The sequence below is a fragment of the Amblyraja radiata genome, chromosome 11 (genome assembly GCF_010909765.2).
Source record: "Amblyraja radiata isolate CabotCenter1 chromosome 11, sAmbRad1.1.pri, whole genome shotgun sequence".
Lineage (NCBI taxonomy): Eukaryota > Metazoa > Chordata > Chondrichthyes > Rajiformes > Rajidae > Amblyraja > Amblyraja radiata.
In genome coordinates, this window is record NC_045966.1 from 49,567,848 (window position 1) to 49,576,436 (window position 8,589).

Here is an 8,589-nt window from a genome sequence, read left to right on the forward strand (position 1 = left end):
TCTTTGGAAAGTGGCTGTATCAACAACGAAAGCCTTCACATTTCCAGGGTAAAATTGGATGAGGATTGATTGGCCTTTTACTGTGGTGTCGCATTGAGTTGATTTCTGCTGCTGCTGCTTTAGTGTAGCCTATAGTTCTTGCCCTTGATCTTAATACACCGGCGTCTGCTACAATGTAAGCACATTATCTACGTGGGACCAGGGATATAAAAGGTTTTCCCCATCCACAAGTGTCTTACAACTGATGAAGTGCAGGCACAATTGGAATGATATCCCACTGGACAAATTTTTAATAACCCACCCTTCAGGCAGACTTACAAGGAATTGTTACCTGATTTGAGATGTGGCCCTATTATACATGTGGAACATATTTCAATCAGTAAAGTTAGGATGGGAAGGTCAGCCTTAATTGACCAAGTCTTGATGTGTCAATTTTGTACGTTCTTCATGAAGGATACAACATCAAAAATAAACTAAGTAAATGTCACATTTTTTCAAAATTAATTCCCTTAAACTAAATCAATATCGTTACATATTTGAAGTATGGTGAAAATCTTTCTACGATAAGCACAATTTTAAGGTGAAAGGAGAAAGATTTAATAGGAATCCGAGGCGCAGCTTTTTCACACAGAGGGTATATGGAACGTGCTGTCAGAGGAGGTGATGGAGGCAGGTACTATGACAACATATAAAACACAGTTGAACCGGTCGGTACATGGATAGAAAATGTTTAGAGGGACATGAGCCAAAGGCAGGCAGGAGGGACTAGTGTAGATGGGGCATCCTGGTCAGCATGGGCAAGTTGGTGCAAAGGGCCTGTTACTGTGTTGTATGACACTATGACTAATTTGTAAATAATGTCTACACCAGTGTAAGGGACTAGAATATTAATTCAGATTTAACAAAAAAAGAAAACAGGCTTCATCAATTCTCTCTGTCACTGGGTTGGACCAACACTGAGGTATAATAAAACATAATATGCAGGAGTAACTGAATGGGTCAGGTAGCATCTCTGGAGGGCATGAATAGATGATATTTTGGGTTGAGACCCTTCTTCAGACAGTCTGACTTCGGATAGTCAGTGTGAAAAAGGTTCCCGACCCAATACAGTTACTCAAGGTTCCAACATCTGCAGTAACTCATGTTTCCATTTGACTGAGACCAATGCTGGCTGTATGCTTCCACACAATAGGATTCACACGTAGTTCCTTCCAGTAAAGGCTATGGTCTACCTAATAGAGGTGTGCTGTTTCAGACAATGTTAGTTACTGGATCTATCATTCCTATGTGCAAAAATATGCAATCCTCTCGATGGCGAAGAAACACCTCAGTATTAAACCTGTAGGTCAAACAGCAGTGGGATGGAAGCCAGTCAGAATAGTTCATAATCATTGACCAGCTGAAGATAGTGGGTACAATGGAACCTGGTTCTGAAAATCATAAAGTCAGGACTTATCTTGAACCTGTGTCGGAAGGAACTGCAGGTGCTGGTTTACACCGAAGATAGACACAAAATGCTGGAGTAACTCAGCGGATTAGACAGCATCTCTGCAGAGAAGGAAGGGGTGACGTTTCAGGTTGAGACCCTTCAAACACTATTAGGTTTGTCCCCTCTTTGACCTGAATATAAGGAAAGGATAAGTTAGAATATTGCCCCCAAGATAATAGGACTGGCCGATTGTTTCACTGAGCACCTTTGCTCAGCCCGCCTGATCTCCCGGTTCCTAAACAATTTAATTCTCCTTCTCATTCCCACACAGACCTTTCTGTCCTAGGTCTCCTCCGTTGTCAGAGTGAGGCTAAATGCAAATTGGAGGAACAGGATCTCATATTTTGCTTGGGCAGCTTACAGCCCAGTGGTAGAAGTTTGATTTCTCGCACTTCAGGTAGTCTTGGCATTCCCTCTTTCTCTCCCTCCCTCCCCCACCAAAGTCGCACTAGCTTCTCGTTTTTACCCTACATTCAACTAACAATGGCCTGTTTCCTTTATCGTCGTTACTTTTATGCATATCTTTCATTCATTGTTCTTTATCTCTCTACATTATCATCTATATCTCTCGTTTCCCTTATCCCTAACCCAGTCTGAAGAAAGGTCTCGACCCGAAACATCACCCATTCCTTCTCTCCAGAGATGCTGCCTGTCCTGCTCGGTTACTCCAGCTTTTTGTGTCTATCCTCAGTATAAACCAGCATCTGCAGTTCCTTCCTACATAATAGGACTCTTTATTGATTGAGTTACTAAAGGCCTACCTAATCTCCAGCTGCATTGAGACATTATTCAGGTTCCCCAAAGGCTGCATATAGGCTGATGCACGTCCAACTGCACTGACATCTCCAATGTGCCAAGGTCTTCGGCATTGCTGAATTAAAGTCTGCACAATGTACTTGCATGCACATATAATTCCTATCTTGTTGACAAGAGAATTAAGAGAGTGTTGTGGAGGAAGACTGCAAAAATAAAGTGTAGTGGGCATGCATCAGATCAATTATTGTTTATTGGACCTCTTGCAAACACGTGTCTGAAATCAAAGGATTAAGTGTAAACCCACAATGTGGTTTTCAAAGCGTGAAGACGATGAGCCCACGCATAAGCCAATTATCAGGCGAGAAATGCAAAGGTGCCTAGAACGTGAGAAATGGCTTGACAGTGAATATGAACAAAGGTGAAAAACGGATCTCACACACGTTTTCATCACTATATACAGTATGAATATAGCAAATGCACAGGGTAGCTGAGTTGTGAGTGACATGTTGATTTGGGTGCTGAGGCCATCATTTGTGGGGTTTCTCAGTTGCTTAATGCAGGAAATATGCAAAGCGGACACATTTGGAGCAGCAGCAGGAGGCTTAAATCTGTTTAAGATCACCATCTGATTCAGGGAATAAGAAATGATCCAAAATATGGCTTGTTCCAACTCCACTGCCCATCATTCCCTGATTTGTCCCATCAATGGTCGGCCTCAATGCAGTACCATGTTCCATTCAGTTGGAACTTAGAGTCATAGAGTGATTAAGTGTGGAAACAGGCCCTTTGGCCCGACTTGCCCACACCAGCCAATATGTCGCAGCTACACTAGTCCCACCTGCCCGCACTTGGTCCATATCCCTCCAAACCTGTCTTATCCATGTCTCGAACCGAAACATCACCCATTCCTTCTCACCAGAGATGCTGCCTGCCCCGCTGAGTTGCTCCAGCTTTTTGTGTCTGTCTTTGTTTTAAACCAGCATCTGCAGTTCCTTCTTACACACTATCCATGTACCTGTCTAACTGTTTCTTAAACGTTGGGATAGCCCTTGCCTCAACCAGCTCCCCTGGCAGCTTGTTCGATACATCCATCTCCCTCTAATAGATTCCTATTAAATCTTTTTCCTTTCATCTTAAACCTATGTCCTCTGGTCCTCGATTCACCTATTCTGGGCAAGAGACATTGTGCATCAACCAAATCTATTCCTCTCATGATTTTATACATCTCTATAAGATCACCCCTCATCCTCCTGCGTTCCAGAGTCCCAGCCTACCCAACCTCTCCCTGTAGCTCAGAACCTCTAGTTGTGGCAGCATCCTTGTAAATCATCTCTGTACCCTTTCCAGCTAGACAACATTGAAAACTTGCTGCACTAACTGACCTTTGTAGAAATATTTGTGCAGGAAACCATCTTTGGCTACAAGTCCATCAGGCAGTGGTCAGTGGGGGATGTCCTGGAGGCTCTGTCGGCTACCGTGGGATTATTCCTTGACAAGACTGTCTAGGTCATTTTGCAAAATGTAAACACTCACATGCAAACAACAAGACCTTGTGTGGCTGATATTGAATGGGGGCCTACCCATTAGATCCTTCATGTACACTCAGTGTCTTAATCCCATTGTATAAGCAAGTAAGTTTATTGGCCAAGTATTCACATACAAAGAATTTGCCTTGGTGCTCCGCCCACAAGTAACAACATGACATACAGTCACAGTTATGAATGACTGAGAAAACACTAAACATTAATAATAATAAAACATTGCTGTATGCTGGATGGGATGATCACCCACCTCATGGACTGCATTCATACAAGACAAGATAGATTTATTCATCACATGTGCCAGATGGCACAGTGAAATGAAATGCCCACACAGCCATACAAAAGGGACACAACGCACTATAGGGTTTGACATAAAACATCCCCACACAGCAGAATCAAAGTTTCCCACTGTGTGGGAAGGCACCAAAGTCAGTCTCTTCCTCCACTGTTCCCCGTGGTCAGGGCCTCCCCGTGCCCTCCGCAGTTGCCGCTACGGGCGGCCCGATGTTCAGGACCGCTCGCTGGGGTGTTGTAAGTCCGACGTCGGGGCTGCGGGACGTCCTCAGCGGCGTGGACACTGGAGTCGGCCCCCTCCTACCGGAGTCGGCGGCTTCCAAAGTCCGCAGGCCGCGCCGGGTGGAGACTGCTGCTGTAGACCCTCTGCAAGGCGCAGCAGGACTCCACGATGACGGTCAGTGCCGCCCGCGTTGGAAGCTCTCCGCACCAGAGCTCCACGATGTTGGAGCAACGGCTCAACGCTTCGGAGCTCCAAACGGCGACCCAGGTTGGCATCGCCCGCTCTACGGTGACTCCAGCGCTGCGCCGCCGCTGTAGCAGCCCTGGTCCGGTTCCCGGTCCCCGGCAGGAAAGGCCGCTCCGATCCAGCTGGTAGGCCGCGAGGTGGGGGGCGAGGACGTGACTCGGAGAAATAGTCGCGTCCCCGCCAGGAAGAGACTGGGAAACGGTTTCCCCCTTACCCTGCCCCCCTCCCCCACATAGAAAAGTAAATGTTTCCCCCAACACAACACTTTAGACTAACTAAAAATTAAAAAAAAGATAGAAATAACAGACACAGAAATAACTGCCAGTGCAGCGCCCCTAGTGTTCAGGAAGTTCTGGAAAAGGAAGCTTTAATTTAATGAGATTTAATTAGGGGCAGCACAGTGGCACAGCAGGAGATGCAGCCTGACAGCACCAGAGACCCGGGTTTGATCCTAATTAGGGGTGCATTGTGTACAAAGTTTGTGCGTTCTCTCCATGACCGCATGGGTTTTCTCCAGGTGTTCTGGTCTCCTTCCACATTCCAAAGACATGCAGGAGTGCGGGTTAATTGATTTCTTTAAATTGCCCCTGGAGTGTGGTATAGAAGTTGGGTGATGGTTGGTCAGTGTGCTACCAACAGGTTGGGCCTGATTCCATGCTGCAACTCTAAACTAAACTCAGCAGTGACCCTTGTCGAGGTTCACCCCAAGTGTATCTTTGTGCTCTATTGGCTGCTCCCAGGTACACACACTGAGATAAGCACCAATTGCTCCTGGAAGACCATAACTTGATGAATGACACACTTTTTCTTGGCCCCAAACCTGTTGGTCTTCTAGTGTAAGGAGATGTTTACATGTGAATGCTGCTGATTGGTAATTTTCTTTGTGTGCAGGATTACATGTGAGGGATGCACTGAAGTTCGGTGCAGCCACTCTGCAAAGGATCTGTGAGGAAGGACCACAGTCTAGGGTTCCATTGCCTCTGCACACTGAGTAGCTGGGCCCTGTGTAGCGGCCTCTCAAACGCATGACTGATACATTGTCCAAGAGGGAAAGATGAATGATGTTAATGCAAAATAAGGCATTGAATTGGTGTTACAATGAATGTAGAGAAAGACATGATGTAATAGTGGTCGTGTACTTTTGCACAGTGGTGCATCTGCTAGAGCTGCTGCCTCACAGCACCAGAGACCAAGGTTTGATCCTGATCTCGGGTGCTGTCTATGTGGAGTTTGCACTTGCTCCCTGTGACCATGTGGGATTCCTCCGGGTGCTCCAGTTTCCTTCCACATCCCAAAGACGTGCGGGTTGTCGGTTAATTGGCCTCTATAAATTGCTTCTGGAATGCAGCGAATGGATGAGAAAGTGAAATGACATAGAATTAGTGTGAACGGGTGATCGATGGTCAGCATGGACTCAGTGGGCTGAAGGGCCTGTTTGCACGTTGTATCAATCAATCAATCAATCAATCAATCAATCAATCAATCAATCAATCAATCAATATGAATAAAGTATATTTATGGGAAAAGAAAACATGCTGACACTGGGGGAAATTCAGCAGTAACTATTTGGAGATTACAGGCGAAGAAACTAACATGCATTGAGCATTAAAATGGCAGATGCTGGTTTACAAACAGGACACTCTGTGTTGGCATTCTGCAAATCATGCATCAAAAGGTGAAACTTGCCTATTATTCATGCCCCTGACCACATTTTGCACTCTTCCCTTCTAATCCCTTATCTCACAGCCCTTTGCCTTCTTCCCATCTCTGGTCTTTGTCCACCCATTGGATAAACCAAACCCTCCTCACCTGTATCCACCTATCACATTCCAGGCTTTGTCCTGCCCCCACCTCTCTTCCAGCTTTCTGCCCCCCCCCCCCACATTTCAATCAGTCTGAAATAGGGTTCTGACCCAAAACGTCATCTATCCATGTCCTCCAGAAACGCTGCCTGACCTGCTGAGTAAATCCAGACGTTGTGGCTTTCTGCAGTTCTTTGTGTCGAATTTTCCACCCGTTTCAGATCCTGTAAAAGAGATGAGAAATTCAGCACATGACGTGCTTTGAAAGCCTCAGCCAGTTTTCATCTGGAGCTGCAATGTGTATCTAGCGCTCAGTCATCAATTCTCAACTGATGGTTTAGGTTAAAATTGCACCCCCTTTCCTCCACCCATCTCGCCAACCAGCCTGAAGAAAGGGCTCCGACCTGAAACGCCACCTATCCATTCTCTCCTCAAATGCTGCCTTACCACAAACACGTTGTGTTTGTCCAGTACTTTGTGTTTTGACCATTGGCAGTCCTTAGGTTTGGGGTACAGAATGTTCACTTGAGCTTTGCAGGTGTTTCGTTGTGGAACACGTGTGTGCGTGCGGTGTGCATCTGTGCATATTTTGAAAGCTGCAAAGGAAGTTCAGATCTCAAAGGATTATTTATGTTAATTTCCTCTGAAACAGGAATAAACTGCAAGCGGCAACACTATCCCAGATTACGCAAAACATCTCCGGGTACAAGTGGATACAGGATGTGTAGGATATCCCAGCGATGACTCGCCGATATTTCTGTCATCACGAAAGAACAATGGGATTCCAGAAGCATTGATGCAATCATCTATTTATTCCTCTCAAGCCTATTTTTAAACTCGTGTATCAAAATGTCTATTGGTGCCCAGACCAAGAGGGTGGAAATTAATGCTGTGCACAGGAGCTGAAATTTGACCATCTTTGGAGGGGCATGCTAACCCCGCACACATTAAACACATACACATCTAGATACATATTTTGCATGCTGAGTGATCACTGGAGGTCCCACGTCTCACTGTTACAGAAACACATCGGTTATCTGTTGATTTAATTTAAAAATTGTTGTCAGCTGTATGATTCTACCATTTGCACCTTTTTGGCTTCTCCACTTTTCAACCCTGACTTTGCTTACTATCACTTACCTTCTCTTCAGATCAGTCAGTCACCCCCTCCTCACCTGGATCCAGCTATTAATAGGCAGAGTTATAGAGTCATATAGCGTGGCGACAGGTACTTCAGCCCAACTTGCCCATAACGACCAACATGACCCATCTACACTAGTCCCACCTGTCCACACTTGATCGTTAACCCCCAAACTTGTCCTAGCGATGTACCTGACCAATTGTCTCTTAAATGTTATGATAGTACCTGCCTCAACTATCTCCTCCAACAATTCGTTCCATACACCTTTGTGTAAAAAAATGACCCCTCAGGTTCCAATTAAATCCTTCCTCCCCTCACATTAAACCTATGTTCTCTGGTTCTCGATCCCCTTACTATGGGCAAAAACCTATGTGGATTTGCCTGATCTATTCCTCTCATAATTTCAGGCCCCCCCCCCACCCCTATTTTGAGAGGTGGGGGACGATTCCCCCCCATTTTTTGTAATCCGGATTTTAAAACCTGGTGAAATCTCCGCTTTCTGCGAGACAGTGGGGGTGGGACTAATGATCGAGGGCGCGGATTGGACAAGAGAGACGTCGGTCAGCACGTAATGGGGGGGAGACCATGATGATTCAGCGTGATGATTGGAGGAGGTAGGTGTTTGTCAGAGGCGGAAGTAGGGGGGTGGGACTGAGGATAGAGTGCGGTGATTACATAGGGAGACATCATGGAGCAAAGATCATAGAGCGGAGCTTGAATACAATGCCCAGGTCATAGGGTCACAAGCGAAGAACACTCTTGGCAGCCCTGGACACAGACCTGTGCCTCATCCGCAGCCAGGATCGATCCCGGGTCTCTGGCGCTGCAATCGCTGCCGAACCGCCACTGGACCATCCCCCCCTCCCCCCCAACCCACCACACGCCCGGGGGTGGCCAGAGACGTTGGGAGTTAGATGGGAGCGGTGCCCCCAGGCCCACAGCCAGCGCAGAGAAGCAGCGCTAAATCCAGCTCAACTCTGCCTGTCCCGCAAGGTTAACCTACAGCCCTGCCTGGACTTACGGGAATGACGGCCCAGGCTTATGTCCAATGCAGAGAAGCAGCGCTAAGTCCAGCCCAAATCTGCCTGTTAACCCAC